This window comes from Mchenga conophoros, linkage group LG7, assembly GCF_057382185.1.
Source record: "Mchenga conophoros isolate Kocher_MC1m ecotype Shallow Benthic linkage group LG7, M_conophoros_male_GT1.1, whole genome shotgun sequence".
Lineage (NCBI taxonomy): Eukaryota > Metazoa > Chordata > Actinopteri > Cichliformes > Cichlidae > Mchenga > Mchenga conophoros.
In genome coordinates this window covers 49,234,508-49,250,953 of record NC_140532.1, presented here as the reverse complement: position 1 = coordinate 49,250,953, position 16,446 = coordinate 49,234,508, and the positions used below count along the sequence as shown (strand labels likewise).

Genomic DNA, 16,446 nt, shown 5'->3' with positions numbered 1-16,446 from the left:
TACCAAGGGCTCAGAGAAGAGCTCGAGAGGATGTGGAGAGTGAAGGTAACGGTGGTCCCCGTGGTAATCGGAGCACTAGGTGCGGTGACTCCCAAGCTAGGCGAGTGGCTCCAGCAGATCCCGGGAACAACATCGGAGATCTCTGTCCAGAAGAGCGCAGTCCTGGGAACAGCTAAGATACTGCGCAGGACCCTCAAGCTCCCAGGCCTCTGGTAGAGGACCCGAGCTTGAAGGATAAACCGCCCGCATGGGCGTGCTGGGTGTTTTATATATATATATATATATATATATATATATATATACACATACATACACTCAACAAAAATATAAACGCAACACTTTTGTTACTGCTCCCATTCCCCATGGGATGGACATAGAGACCTAAAATTCATTCCAGATACACAATATAACCATCCCTCCCAAACAGTGGTCACAAATCAGTCCAAATGTATGGTAGTGGGCACATCTGCCATATTGAGATAATCCATCCCACCTCACAGGTGTGCCACATCAGGATGCTGATCTGACATCATGAGTAGTGCACAGGTGTACCTCAGACTGCCCACAACAAAAGGCCACCCTGGAATGTGCAGTTTTTGCGCTATTGGGGGTCTGGGGACCCAGAACCGGTCAGTATCTGGTGTGACCACCATTTGCCTCATGCAGTGCAACACATCGTTGCATGGAGTCTATCAGATTGTCAATTGTGGCCTGTAGAATGTTGGTCCACTCCACTTCAATGGCTGTGCGAGGTTGTTGGATATTCGTGGGAACTGGTACACGCTGTCGTATACGCCGGTCAAGCACATCCCGAACATGCTCAATGGGTGACATGTCCGGTGAGTATGCTGGCCATGCAAGAACTGGGACATTCTCAGCTGCCATCTGCCCTGAACAATGTGAACCATGATTCATCCGTGAAGCGCACACCTCTCCAACGTGCCAGACGCCATCGAATGTGAGCATTTGCCCACACAAGTCTGTTACGGCGACGAGCTGGAGTCAGGTCAAGACCCCGATGAGGACAACGGGCATGCAGTTGAGCGTCCCTGAGATGGTTTCTGACAGTTTGTGCGGAAATTGTTTGGTTGTGCAAACCAATTGTTCCAGCAGCTGTCTGGGTGGCTGGTCTCAGACGATCTTGGAGGTGAACCTGGATGTCGAGGTCCTGGGCTGGTGTGGTTACACGAGGTCTGCGGTTGTGAGGCCGGTTGGATGTGCTGCCATGTTCTCTGAAACGCCTGTGGAGACGGCTTATGGTTGAGAAATGAACATTCAATGCACGGGCGACAGATCTGGTTGACATTCCTGCTGTCAGCATGCCAATTGCACGCTCCCTCATTGCTTGTGGCATCTGTGGCATTTTGCTGTGAGACAAAACTGCACATTCCAGGGTGGCCTTTTGTTGTGGGCAGTCTGAGGTACACCTGTGCACTACTCATGATGTCAGATCAGCATCCTGATGTGGCACACCTGTGAGGTGGGATGGATTATCTCAATATGGCAGATGTGCCCACTACCACACATTTGGACTGATTTGTGACCACTGTTTGGGAGGGATGGTTATATTGTGTATCTGGAATGAATTTTAGGTCTCTACGTCCATCCCATGGGGAATGGGAGCTGCGTTTATATTGTGCGTTTATATATATATATATATATATACAGGGAGTGCAGAATTATTAGGCAAATGAGTATTTTGTCCACATCATCCTCTTCATGTATGTTGTCTTACTCCAAGCTGTATAGGCTCGAAAGCCTACTACCAATTAAGCATAATAGGTGATGTGCATCTCTCTAATGAGAAGGGGTGTGGTCTAATGACATCAACACCCTATATCAGGTGTGCATAATTATTAGGCAACGTCCTTTCCTTTGGCAAAATGGGTCAAAAGAAGGACTTGACAGGCTCAGAAAAGTAAAAAATAGTGAGATATCTTGCAGAGGGATGCAGCAGTGTCAAAATTGCAAAGCTTCTGAAGCGTGATCATCGAACAATCAAGCGTTTCATTCAAAATAGTCAACAGGGTCACAAGAAGCGTGTGGAAAAACCAAGGCGCAAAATAACTGCCCATGAACTGAGAAAAGTCAAGCGTGCAGCTGCCAAGATGCCACTTGCCACCAGTTTGGCCATATTTCAGAGCTGCAACATCACTGGAGTGCCCAAAAGCACAAGGTGTGCAATACTCAGAGACATGGCCAAGGTAAGAAAGGCTGAAAGACGACCACCACTGAACAAGACACACAAGCTGAAACGTCAAGACTGGGCCAAGAAATATCTCAAGACTGGTTTTTCTAAGGTTTTATGGACTGATGAAATGAGAGTGAGTCTTGATGGGCCAGATGGATGGGCCCGTGGCTGGATTGGTAAAGGGCAGAGAGCTCCAGTCTGACTCAGACGCCAGCAAGGTGGAGGTGGAGTACTGGTTTGGGCTGGTATCATCAAAGATGAGCTTGTGGGGCCTTTTTGGGTTGAGGATGGAGTCAAGCTCAACTCCCAGTCCTACTGCCAGTTTCTGGAAGACACCTTCTTCAAGCAGTAGTACAGGAAGAAGTCTGCATCCTTCAAGAAAAACATAATTTCCATGCAGGACAATGCTCCATCACACGTGTCCAAGTACTCCACAGCGTGGCTGGCAAGAAAGGGTATAAAAGAAGAAAAACTAATGACATGGCCTCCTTGTTCACCTGATCTGAACCCCATTGAGAACCTGTGGTCCATCATCAAATGTGAGATTTACAAGGAGGGAAAACAGTACACCTCTCTGAACAGTGTCTGGGAGGCTGTGGTTGCTGCTGCACGCAATGTTGATGGTGAACAGATCAAAACACTGACAGAATCCATGGATGGCAGGCTTTTGAGTGTCCTTGCAAAGAAAGGTGGCTATATTGGTCGCTGATTTGTTTTTGTTTTGTTTTTGAATGTCAGAAATGTATATTTGTGAATGTGGAGATGTTATATTGGTTTCACTGGTAAAAATAAATAATTGAAATGGGTATATATTTGTTTTTTGTTAAGTTGCCTAATAATTATGCACAGTAATAGTCACCTGCACACACAGATATCCCCCTAAAATAGCTAAAACTAAAACAAACTAAAAACTACTTCCAAAAACATTCAGCTTTGATATTAATGAGTTTTTTGGGTTCATTGAGAACATGGTTGTTGTTCAATATTAAAATTATTCCTCAAAAATACAACTTGCCTAATAATTCTGCACTCCCTGTATATATATATATATATTCATTCTAGTATCTACTAGATGTATGTCAATTTTTCAGTTTCAACAGCTAATTATGGTCAAACAATATATCAGTGAGGCTTTAATCCAAACTACCATCTGTCATGCCTACTAGATTGTATTTCATTGCTAACATTACTTCTGTTTCATCCAACAGGGAACATTCAAGGTGCCTTGTACTTAACACGATGCTAGAATTTTCTCATAACATGCCTGAGAACTTTGCCCATGATGAAGAAAAAACACCCTGACCTTCACTGTAAACATCAGCTTTGTATATATTTCACACGCATGCACACACACACAGACACACCCGCACACTCAGAGTGCTGAGTTGTAGATATCTTCGTGCTGTCCTTCTAAGGTTGTGCAGCATGCACTATAATTTCTTAGCAGGGTGCAACATATCTGTGGTTCTCAGGCAGTCCGATAAAAATGAATGAACTGAGAGCACACAACTCAAGCAGAAAAAAAAGCAGAGACTGATTTCTCTGTGTTGAAGTGAGAAGAAGTCTTTCAAAACACCATCAGTGCTGGTCCCTTATTGAGCACAGACGTATTAATAGGCAGTCTTTGTCCATGGGAAACTGAGCCAGGTTGCATCAGCTTCATGGACTTTGTTGATTTAAAAATATACATCTGTCAATGAAATAATAAAAATACAGGCAGCAGATGTATCATAAGTGATGACAGCTATTTTCTGAAGCAGGCAGAAAGGTACCAAGTGGTACAATAAAGCATTGTTTCATAGTACATAACCATGTGATAAAAACAAAAAGGGGCTCTATGTTTAGCTTGCCGCTAAGGCTTCAACATATACAGCCATAAATAAAGTTATGGCAACTTTTACACATTAGCTGGCCAAGTTTTAAGTGATGTCATATGTACCATATGTTGGATAACAGTATAGCCATGCGCTATGAAATAAAGATATCTAAGAGGTCGAAAGGAAGGTGACCAAGGCTGTAAAGTCTCTGAAATGTGACACCAGAGACCTTCCTGTCTACACAGGACTGGTCTCACAGCATCAGGAGGTTGCTAGTTTTCACTGCTTACACACACTGTTTGTTCCCCATATGGGAAACTACTGAAGCTAAGAGCACACAAAAAAGCCTTAGCTGCTGTTTGACATGTCTTTATTTGAACTGAACTAGTTTGGAAGAAAGGAAGATTGAGGCCTTGCTGCACTGTGTGGCTCTTCCTTTGGGAAATTAAAGTTCTGCTTTTCTTGCAGATAAAGACTACAAAAGAGCTAGAAAAAGATATATTTGGGCTGTAGAAAACAAGGATATTCCACCCTCTGCTTATTGGAACTATAGAGATAATTGCATAAATGGTTGAACTTTTTGGTCTTGGCAGAAAATTCTGCCACATGGGCCACCACAGGAAGTGACTGGTCACAACAGCAGCCCAGAGCACTGCTGAGAGGTAATTGGATTCAACAAAGTTAGAACTACTGACTTTCCCACTCTGCGGCTGCCACAAAGCATGAGGATGAAATGTTAATGTTTAAGCACATCTACTAACACTGAAATCTGTGCAGTGATATCAGGCAAATTACCAACCATGTACTTTTGCAGTCAAGCTTTAGTTGTTGCATGACACATAAGGGACAGTTCCTGTGTAGTCAAGCATCCAAACCCAGCTAACCCTACATCTAGAACTCGTCCTGCTTCTGTACTTGTGCTCGTCATGTGCTTAGTTTTTAAAATAGGCGTCTCAAGCATAATGCCCAGGGCCCAGAAGCGGCCCAGCACAGACTACAAACCGGTCCACCGGAAGGTTTTGGAAAATGTGCATAGATCTGAACTATTGATGAAGATTTCCCCCACTGCCATTGATACTACAAAGTATTAAGAAAAAGATAAACTAGTACAAACATATCAAGGGTCCTGTTTTTCACTGTCACCTATAGACATTTCACAAAAAAAAGACATTTTCTATGAATTAAATGACAAGACAAATAATAATAGAAATAATAAGCTCCTCAGGTTTCTAAGAAAATCACATTTTTCAAAACCTTTCAAAACCTGTTGTGACTTATTTGTTCATATAAAACAGACTCAAATACAAAGTGGGCCAAAATTGAAAACTGGAACAAAATCGTGGGCTAACATTGATATTTATTGGAAAAAAAACCTTCCTCCAGATATAAGAATGAATCTTTTCTTATGGACTGAATATGGAACAAGCAAAGCTTAATACTAAACAATATATATATTAGCTGTATAATACCAGTAGGCCAGCTCTAATAGTAATTTGGTATGGCCAAATGTAATTATGCTGCGGGCCAAATTTGGCCCGCGGGCCAGAGTTTGACACCTATGATATAAAAGGTCACTGACAGTCTCAGCTAAGTAAATATTCCCCAGCTTGAAGTATTAATGATTCACTGATAAACAGAAGAGATAAATTCTTCATTGGTGTCATTGCACATTGCAGCAAGCACTGCCATTACCATCAGTCTGTCACCAGTCCTCAGTTCTGCATTTTCAGCAGCTGTAACCTACTTTGAACCTGGTGCTTGCCAGTAAAACCAGAGCCAACTTTCCTTGGGTCATGTAAATCAGTAGTCCAAGAACAAAAATATAAAGCAGCAATGGCTCATCTCCCTTTCTCTGTCTTCACCATGATTGACAGGTGAGCGACTCCACCCTGAACTGACAGACTGTGTGTCATGAAGCTACATTTAGATTTTTTTGTTCACATGAATATGTACTAACTGTGCTAACAGCACAAAAGACCACAAAACACGCAAGATGAAACATGAACTTGCATTACCAGTCAGTGCCATCAACTCTTTAAATATCTCTAACCACCCTCACCCCCTCTCTCGAAACGCAGAGGGCCTCTGTGACCAGCATGTGTTAAAGACAAATATAACCCTCGGCTGCCAAAGCTGCTACCTCGAGAGCAGTCTGTTTCTATTAGACTTCTGTTATAAAGTCACAGAGGTGAGAGGACGGCATGCTGCTTGCTGCGCTGTTGCTGTGCTAATCACCGGAAAGGATGTGAAAGAGGAAGGGCTTCAGAGCAGTCACAGATGGAAGTACTCGCACACATGTGAAAAAAATAAATAAGGATAATAATCCATTGCTCCATCCAACACTCACACAATTTAGGCCTACGGTGATTTAACGTGGGACGGGGTTACAGGGAGTTCAGGATCTGAGGAGCTGTCTTTCATTATAGGGTAAGAAACATCAATGATTGCTTACTACCCACACAAGTCCTTGTGAGTCATGCAGAAAGATGGATGGATGGATGGAAGCGAGACGAGAAGCAAGGAGGCGAGGTGAGCAGTGTAATATATCACAAACACTAAGGGTCAGTTCTTGAAGAGGAATTTCTTGGAGTTCCCAATAAACTGGCTTTATTTTATGAATCAGTGTGACGAGTCAGCATCTGTTTTGTCTACACAACAATTTAGACACGATGTGTGCCCCTCGTTCTCCACTATGCTGGCTTTGTGGTATGATACACTCATTTCATTAGCATACCCCCCACCCACCCACACACATACATACACACACACTCGTTTCCCTCCATGCCATGTGTCACAGTATGTCTGGGAACAGAGCAGCAACCATGTGGAGAGATGAAGGTGAAGACTTCACATTGACCCCTGACTCATCTCACACGTTTTTGACACTGTGACAACTGAATGACAATACTGTTAATTTGGTTTGGCTGTCTCTACAGTATATGAAGAGGATATTTTCCTGATGGGGAAAAAAAGGACGCCATGCAAGATCATACGCTGCCAGGTGAGAGGGGCAAAGTGAAAACAGCGCCCAGTGACCACAGTCATTTTCACTAGTGATGTTTGCTGGAAGGAGTTTATGCTGACTCTGCATTATAACCTCCATAAATGTCACACAAGATGCTGTGCCTGGCAACAAAACAAAAATAGCAAATTGTCAGTTTGAATATAAAGATTAGCCGTGTCTACTTGATTTAATCTTTTTTTTCCAAAACATGAAGAAAATTAAACAAAAACAAACAAACAAAAAAACACCTTTAGCTATAGGACTTCCAATCTGAACTCTAGATTTGCTGCAGTTCAGTCCTTCTGGTCCCCACACCCTCTTCAGTAAACAGACATTACATGGCTAGACCTGGGAACAGTCCCGCACAGCAGCTGACACGGGGAACCTGATCCCTGAGCTTTCCAGCAGCACAGCTTGTGAGCTGTAGCCATTCCTGACACACGGGAGTCATCATCCTTCCTTCTACTGGTTTGCTCTCATGTATTTCTTTTCCATTCACACTTCTGTTTTACCGATGTTCTGCCATGATCCCTTTAACGCTTTCTTTTCTCCACCACGTTCCTCTCTTTGTTGACTACTTTTTCCATTTTAGTAAGCTGGAATGAGTGACATTCTCTCCCCCCCCACACACACACACACACCAGTTCAAAAATGTTTCCAAACAGTACTGACTATCTTGTGATCAAATCGTACCAGCCAAGATGCCAAGGTGTTCTTGGTCCAGAATATTTGAAAAGAATATAGGATTTAGGATAAAAAGAAATATAACAATTGGTTATTTTCATATGAGAAGTTAATTATACAAAAATGAAAACTAATGTGGGACAAGGGCTTAAAATGTGTATGGGAATGCAGACCCTACTCCCCTTTGTCCCTGTACTCCTGGCACACTTCACTCAATAATGTAAAACCACATCAATCTTTGAAATCAGGCAAACATGTAAGATGTGTTTTTACCATAAATCAAATCCATCCACAGATAGACAAACTTCTACGTGCTACAGTCAAAAGTACTCAGAACTGAGGTCATAAGCAACAGTCTTACCATTTTAAAGATTATTCTATTGGTTTAACTGTACGGCATAACAAAACCTGACACTTACTAATTTTTCCCGAAAGTTTAATGCTGAAGTTTAATGCTTCCCGGCCTTCCAACAACAATTGCCACACATGCTCCTAATTTCATATTTCAGCCACACATGTGTAGCTTTTAGACAATAACGGAGCTAATGGAAAAAGACTACAGCTTAAAGACAGTTTTGCGCGTTAATGCACAGATTCACAGCAGCTCAGAAGTCGTGCATTTGACGTTTCCGTTGCTCAACATGGCAGTCACCGCAGGTGTAACTACTTCACACAATAAATCACTTTAATGAGCCATTAACCCAGCGATGCCGCTTTAAAAATGTGCCAAAGCAAAACCACATGCCATATTTACTGTGCTGTAGTCTAAGGTGAAGAATGCCTGTTATGACTGAAATATAAATACATAGTAACAAAGTGTCCGTTTTGCTTACAGCATTTTCATAATCATAACAAAGAGTCAACAGATTTACTGAACGGACTCACCTTTCAAACGAGCAGCCCTGTTGAATCTCACAGCTCGGATGTGTGGTGATGCCCAGACACCGTATCCTCTTCAGCGACAGGTCAATCAATCAACTACAAGACAAACACGCAAGCTCAAGTTGTCCTCATGCTCAGCTGCTGCTGCTGTTGTTGTTGCTCCCCTCCTGGACTGGCACAATGTATGAGTGTGTGTGCAGTGTGGATTGAGTTAGCCGAGACTCAGTCGAGCTGTTAGAAACTTTTCCCCTGACTGCTCACACCATCTGCACGCTGAGAAAGTCTCCGCTGTTGGACAGGATGACTGTTGCGGTCAGCACAGTCACACACACACGGGGCACCATTACAGCTGGAGTCCGCCCAGGCACGTGCACACGCACACAAACGCGCTCACGCCGTCTTTCTCAGCACCGCAGTATCTGCAGTCCCAGCTCCTCCAGTCATCCCGGCTGCTGAGGCGCTCACGCTCGGTGTAAGACAGCAGTGTGTGTTGGTACAGAGAGGTGGAGGAGGAGGAGGCAGGGAGGGGAGGAGTGTGTGTGTGTGTGTGTGTGTGTGTGTGATACAGAGAGAGAAATCATGTTTGAGGAAGTCTCAAAGAACGAGGGAGAGCTCCGACTGAGCAGTGCCTCAGTTGACTTTCTCTTTTATTTCAGCATACAGAGCAAAGTAACCAGCAGTTTTGAAACTTGTGCTGCTCATCTTAAAATTTCAACAGCCAGGAAATTTCCCACAGCAGGCTTATAATGCAGAATAAACAGAAAAAATCTCGACTTTTCCACACACCATCTGTGACTAATCCAGCGTGCATACACACCCAGAGTTTTACGGGGTCTTCAACATGACATGTACAAACGACTGCGTGCAGGCAGCTCAGCAAACATTTATTCAGTCACTCTGTCCTCACTTTGGTCCCAGCCCAGCTGTATACATAGCCCCTGGAAAGTGTTGCTTTTTTGGGGGGTGGTCAAAAAGTTGTTGATGGTTTTTTTTTCCTAAATTCATAGTGCTGCATTAGCTAATTCTGGTGAGGAGGCGTTTTTCATTCTGTAATTTACAAATAAAGTAGTGCCTGGGATGAGATCGCATGAGCTGTCACAGTCTGAATCACTGTATCTGTGCTCCTGCAGGCAGAACGTCTGAGTTGTGTGGTAATTTCCCATCATTATGCTTCTTATTCAGCATATTTTACAATAAAGAGCAACACGGCTTGCTAACAAGGCTGGTTATGATCACACTAAGCCACTTTTTTAGGTTACATGAACAAATATTGCTGCTCATCTGTTTGTTTATGTTATTTACTTTTTTCTACTTGGAGGGAAGGCTATCTTCAATGAGCTTACCATTTGTATCACTATTTGTAAAATAGCTTCCGTACTTAAATGATTTGTTTGCATGGTCTGTGCAATATGTGATGACTGAATGAATCAATAAATATCAAACATTTAATTTAAAATTGGTGATAAAAAAAATATGCACTGGCTATTTCATACCCCATAGCATAATAGCACAATGTCAGTAAAGGAATAGATTAATTTTTTGCATTTGAAAGAAAAAAAAAAATTCAAGCTCAAATGCATAATTTACAGAACTGGTCATGCAAACTACATTATTTGTTATCACCACAGGACCAGCATTTATGAATTCCCAATTTATCCCCTGAGCCTGCAAAAGGTGCAAGGAGAGACGCAAATTCCAGTCTGTGTAGGAGGTAGCTGGTGTGCCCACAATAATTACTTCCTCAAAATCAAATCATCTGCATGATGATGAGTTTGTTTGCAAACTCACAGGTAATAAGATGCGGGCAAATTTGACCTGTTGTGGTGGTGCAGTCCTGCGGAAGAGCTGGTTGAGTGAGGTGACGGAGAACTTTAAATGAAGTGCTGACAACTGTGGAGGAGATAATATCAACAAGCAAGGTCCCAGCTGGGTTCCTGACATAGTAGAGGGTCAAGTGAAGGCTCAGGCCTTTCTTTATTATCTATTAGCTGGCTGTGGGCAAGAGAGAGAGAGAGATCCACGACCTGTTTAGCACCAATCATTAAATTGTGATCATAATTCTCTGGTCATTAGCCATCCGGGCCGCAAGGCTCCACTTATGGGAACATTAGCTTGTCCTCTGCTTCACTTTGGAGTGAAATATCTCAACAGAACTGCAAATGCTTTGTAATAAAATTTCAGTCCCCAGAGGTTGAAATTCACTTATATTTCCTTTCTGGGTTGTAATGAAGTTGACACTTTTAGAGCCAGTTAAAGTCAAGTAAATTGCATCGCTGTGATTTTTTTCTACAGATGTTCATGTTGTGATCATCACTGTTACTGATGGTTTTAGTCAAACTTCTAAGTCAAGGCGACTTTGCTCATTTTAAACTTCACATCTATAGTTTTGTATTCTGCTAGAGTAGCTTTGCATGGCTCACGGTTGTGAAAATAAGTCTTATTTATCAGTTGCTATCTGAAAGAAGCCCTTTTAACTACCCTCACCCTCTCTTTCTTCGAAGTGGCCATCCCTCACAAAACACAAGGTGTGAACAGCAGGTGGGTGGGGCTTCTGCACACACCAAGGTTGGGGGCACCCACTCTTACTGATAAACAGCAGCGTGTTAAAATGCTGACATCAGTGTTGACACTAGAGCACCATTTTTAAGAAGCATTTTCTCACAAATTGCTAATCAGATGACTAAAGACTGTTGGCACAGCAATCATTTAGCTTTATTTTTAAAGCTCTTGTCCATCTAATTCAGTAATAATAAAAAAACAAAGCTTTTTAATATCTGGCAATCAAAAATAAACAGAATTCCTGCTTTGTAATAAAATCTAATCACTTTACAAAAATTAAGCATCCTTATGAGAAATCTCACTAAATAAAATGGAACAAACAACAGCAGGCTCGGAGCCATCTGTCCTCGGCCATCCCTCGGCGTGTTTAATTATATTTGCAGGACGAGGAATGCTGAACATGAAACAGTGTGACCTTGTGACGTAGGAAGTGGCCATCTGTAAACAAGCTGGAGCTGCATCTACTCCCATGAGATATTCTGGGAGACCTCATCTGATAGACAACTTATGAGATTAGTATGGATGAATCTTCACAGAGGAAGCCTCTGGGAATGAGTTTTTCTCAGTGTGTTCTCATGGCCTTGCAGTCAGAGGTTTTGGACTGGTGGCTTCTGGACAGACAGCAGGAATCTCTGTTGAGAAGAACCTACTCGCTGTGAATGGGAATAATGCTTTTGTTATTTGTTTTTCAGCTTTTCAGCTTCATTTCTCCATTTGTAAGTTTCTTATTCACTTATGTCCCCTTGTGTAAATTCCCAAAGAATGAAAGCAGTAGCTGAGTGATCTTCAACTTCTGCCAGTCAGTGTGTCGCGACAGTAAGTGGGTAGATGACCACAGTGGGCAGGTGTCTGGGAGCACTTCCCTTTTAGCATCATAATGAGGTTTAGTTTGGCAAAATCTAGAGAGCCTCTACAGAAAGGTAGAAAGGCTTACGTGTTAGACTCAAAAGCAGATAAGCAGCCAGTAAACGGTGTCATTTTACAGAAATAAATGCCAGCTCACTAACTAAGGATGCAAGATGCTCCATATAGCTTCAGTGGCTATAATCAGTACCCCACAAAGCCACAAAGCAGACACACAGAGGTTGTAACTGGTTGGCAAACGGTCCTGACAGAGAGGAAAAAACAAAAATACACAAGGCAGATGCAAAAATGACTTAAATAAATGGCAAGTGTTGAATAATGTTGGTGCTTTTTTGACTCTGAGTGAAACTCTTTGAGCCACTTTTGAAGGATGTCTGTGTTTACAGCTTGTTCACACTGCCCCCCAATGGGAAAGATCAGTTATTGCTTGATTTCTATCCAAAAATCACACAATCAATGACAGTGTCGATTAGAACAAGAAGGGAAAAATACTATAATGAGATGTCTTTGTCAGAACAGCTGTACAGCATAGTATTAAACCATAGCAAAGTTACCTCCCTGTTTGTATTTGTATGGCATATAGAAACCAAAGTATGACATGATAAATTATATCTGCTCATCTGTTAGTCTGTTTGATCTGTGTCACTCATTCATCCTTGTGAAACCAGGTTAATAGCTACATATCTGACTGATGCCATTGCTGAGGTTATGTTCAAACAAGCCAAATTAACTGTTTTTTCAGTTTACTACCTTGTTTTTTGCCTAGTTAACTTAAATGTATGAGAAAAAATAGCTTAGTTTACGTGCTGTATCTGCACAGCTGTGCCTGAGCACTGTCTCTGATGACAGGGAGCTGAATGCACAAAGCTCTATCAAGGACAAAAACATTTGAGAAGGAGACATATTTATAGAAGAAAATGAAAATGGAACACGATGTGAAGATCTGAGTGCAACAAACTTACCAATGAATTTTGCAAAAACAAAAAACACATTTTAGCCCGCAGGTATGACTGGCTACAAAAGAATGCACACATGCTTGTGCTGGCAGGGTTGAGCTTTGGACAAAAATAAAGTGAAAGTGTTTAAATTCAAGTATTGGAAATAATATTCTAATATTTAGGTAACTGCATTTTTTATGTTTGTGCCAGTGATTATTTGGGTGTTGTTGGTTATTTATGACATAAGCTTGGGATTGCTGCTGCTTCCTTTCACTTCATCTCCTTCACTCAGCAGTTTTTGGTCCATATTTTGTGTATTTTACTGTGAATATGTGAGATTGTGATGCTACTATTCAGTGATGTCATTGAGATGTCAGAAATGTGTCCGTTGAACTTAACAAGCAGATGGGTGGACAGATAAGATGTTAAAATGTGTATGAAAATTTTGATCTGAATTTTGACATTTTCACTCATTTTTTCCCCCCACACACTTGTGTTTTAAATTTACATCACCTTCATACGGATACCACCTTCAGTTAAGATAAAATTCATCTTCCTCCAACCTTCCTCTATTGCCAGCTAATTTAAACCCCCCAGTTAAACATGCACAGTAAACAAGTGGTGCCATTCAGAAGCCTTAATTCGAGGTGCATTCATTCCTTATAAAGTCATTTGGCACATTCTGTAATATACTGAGTGCTGGTGTTTTGAAAGGAAGTTTAAAAAAAAAATGGACACACAAACACACCCACTCACAAAAAGACATGTTCATTCCACTGCAAGAGTTTGCTCACACGCTTCTTGCAGCGTATTTATCTAACTACAGGAAACATTTCTTTTCCTTCTTTCTCTTGAACTACAAAAATCCAGTTGACCTTAAGTTCCATGAAGTGCACATGTCTACATATGCTAAGGTACCTGAAATATCTAATAGCACCTGGGTAAAAGTAATGATTATGTATCCGAAATCAGTGGTGTAAGGTTACCATTCTCTTTGTATACAATAGTGCTCTCTGCTGGCGGTCTCTAAAACATTTGAAATAGGAACTTCAGCAAGCGTGTTTATGTTTCTCTTTTTATTTTGGTCCGACAGTGCAAAAAGAAGCCACCAGAGGTCCATGTGTCTCTCCAAAAATGGATAATCACGAATCTATGTATTTCAAAACTCTGTTCACGTTCACTAAAATTAAAAGCTTTTTAATGGGCATTTAAAAAAATTCTCATTTGTAGCTTTTTAAAAAATTTAATTACATTTTTTTTTATCATAATGGGGACTGTGGGAGGAAGTGGGAGTACCTGGTGAGAACCCACATAAAAACAGGGAGAACAAGTGAACTCTCAAAGTGAACTTTGTCTGTTTTTGGATCCACTGTAAAAAATAAATACATAGGATATTTGCTTTGAATTAAGAAAAACCTTATGTTTTATAATTAAAAGACAGTCTTGGCAATGAGTTACAAGAACTTGTGTCTGTGATTTAACATATTTAAGCCTTACAATTTCGGCCCAAAGAGTGGTGCTCACAAATTTCTTTCATTTACTACAGCAACATTTCTTCATTATGAAGAAAACAACTGAGGCGTACTGTTGAAATTTCACTTCTTTGTCTTATATCAAGCTACAGTATGTCAAGGATTAAATGTGTCATTCAACTTATTTTCACTGAAAAAAGGGGAGTTTCACTTGTCCAGTCCACTTAAGCTCAAACTGGACTGCATGTGGCCCACAATGTAAAATGAGTTTAAAATCCTTGATATAGAGTAAATACCTTAGCAGTAGATTAGAAAGGCGATTAAGTCAAATTCAACTTCTATTCTGCCTGCAACCATTAAATATCTGCGAGCCGCTTAGCAACCCACTTCCTTTTACGTTTACAAACCCCTAACCCTAATCAGTGTCCCTGATATGTGTTCTGCTCAGTGTCTTGCTGCTGCTCTCACTACATCCTTTACAAAAGCACATGCAAGGAGGGAGGTCCCGATCTACAGCCATGCTGTTAAAAACCAGTTAACGGAAAATGTATCTTGTCAACTTTAGTGGTCAACATTTCTTGTGAAAGATACATTTGTGACTCATTTGTTCTGATAGTGTTTAGTGCACATAACTGAGAGTAAAGGAAATAGAATACAATACAATAGAATACAATAGAATTAAACTTTGATTAAAAGAACCAAAATGTACTGATGGTAAATATTTCTGACTTCTGCAAAAAAAAAGGACGTTCGCCAGGAGAACATTTTTCTAATGCCAGAAAATTCCTTACTGTTTCCAAATTAATAATAATAAAAAAAATGTATCCCCATTCTTTAGGTAACAGAATAGGTCCTTAAAGCAAAGAGTTACATGAATAAATATATCAAGCAATTATGAAAAAAAGGTCATTTATTTCTTTGTGTTGTTTGTTGGCTACTAAAAGTAAGTCTCCATATTCTGGAGGTGTGATGATAACGCTGCTTGGGAATGTTCCTCCTCACGTCACGTCATGATGGAAAAGACAATCCCTCCAGGGGTCAGAAATCTGTCAGGTCGCTAAGGTCAAGGATCTGACCTGTTGTTTTGCTGCTATCAGTTTACTACGTGAGGTTTCTGAGAACCGTTAAAAAAAGAAAAAGCGAGTGAAACCATTGATTAAAAGAACCAAAAGAGTTGATTAATCCGACCGAATTTACGTCATTTGAACAGACCAGGATGGTCACGACGCGCTTGTTGTTGCTTAGTTTTGATTACCTGCAATCAGTGTAATCAAACTCATCACTTAATTTCCTTGTTTGCAGTGTTTGTCAGTCCACTGCTACAATAAACAACCTGTTGAGGCAGAGCCAAAGTATAAATACCAGAACATCTATTTGCAGTAAATCAGTGTTATTTACTACTCCATTCACGCACCTTTGTTTCTGCAGAGGCGGCAGTGACGTGTTCAGGGAGTCAGATAAAGGGTATTTCTCACCAACTCTTTCCTGTTATTTTCCAGGGTCCTTTGTTTGGTTGCGGGACCTCAGCCGGTCGGTTCTCAGGGGAATGACAGGAACATTTGAGCCTAAGCACTTGAATGTGTGAATGCTCACTGCCTTCACACACAGACTGTCCCATACCTATATGTATGTGTGTGTTTGTGTGTGTCACCTTGTCCTTGGACTGACAACCAACACACATGCAGTGTAATTTGTGTCTTTTTCAGGAAACTTCATCCTTTCTGCTTTATATGGCTATTGGTCAAGGAAATGTGAGGATTGGGAAATCATGAATGTTCCTGTAAATAATAATAATACAGATATGCTGATACACCCCTGTTCATCATATTTATGATTTAGAAACAAATTCAGACTGGCCACATTTTAATTCTGTCGTAGTGTTTAGAGGTGAAGTGTTGATTGAAACGATATGAAGCATTCTCTAACTAGCTCCCAAAACAAGGACAGGGCATGTGCAGTTGTGTGTCACGTATAAATTCCAGAGCTTTCGGAGTGTCACTTGAAAAACCCCATGCTTTTAAATTCCTGTCTTGGG

The 16,446-nt window shown here is 41.2% G+C and overlaps 1 protein-coding gene across 1 annotated transcript in view; it reads right to left on the bottom strand.

The window, feature by feature from the left end:
• The window catches only part of arhgap24 (Rho GTPase activating protein 24), an 89,082-nt gene extending 80,033 nt beyond the window's left edge, over positions 1 to 9,049 (bottom strand). Inside the window, exon 1 of the mRNA XM_085279870.1 lies at positions 8,582 to 9,049. The gene's annotated coding sequence lies outside the window, so the exon portion shown is untranslated. The remainder of the gene's footprint in view (positions 1 to 8,581) is intronic.
• Positions 9,050 to 16,446: the final 7,397 nt, after the last annotated feature.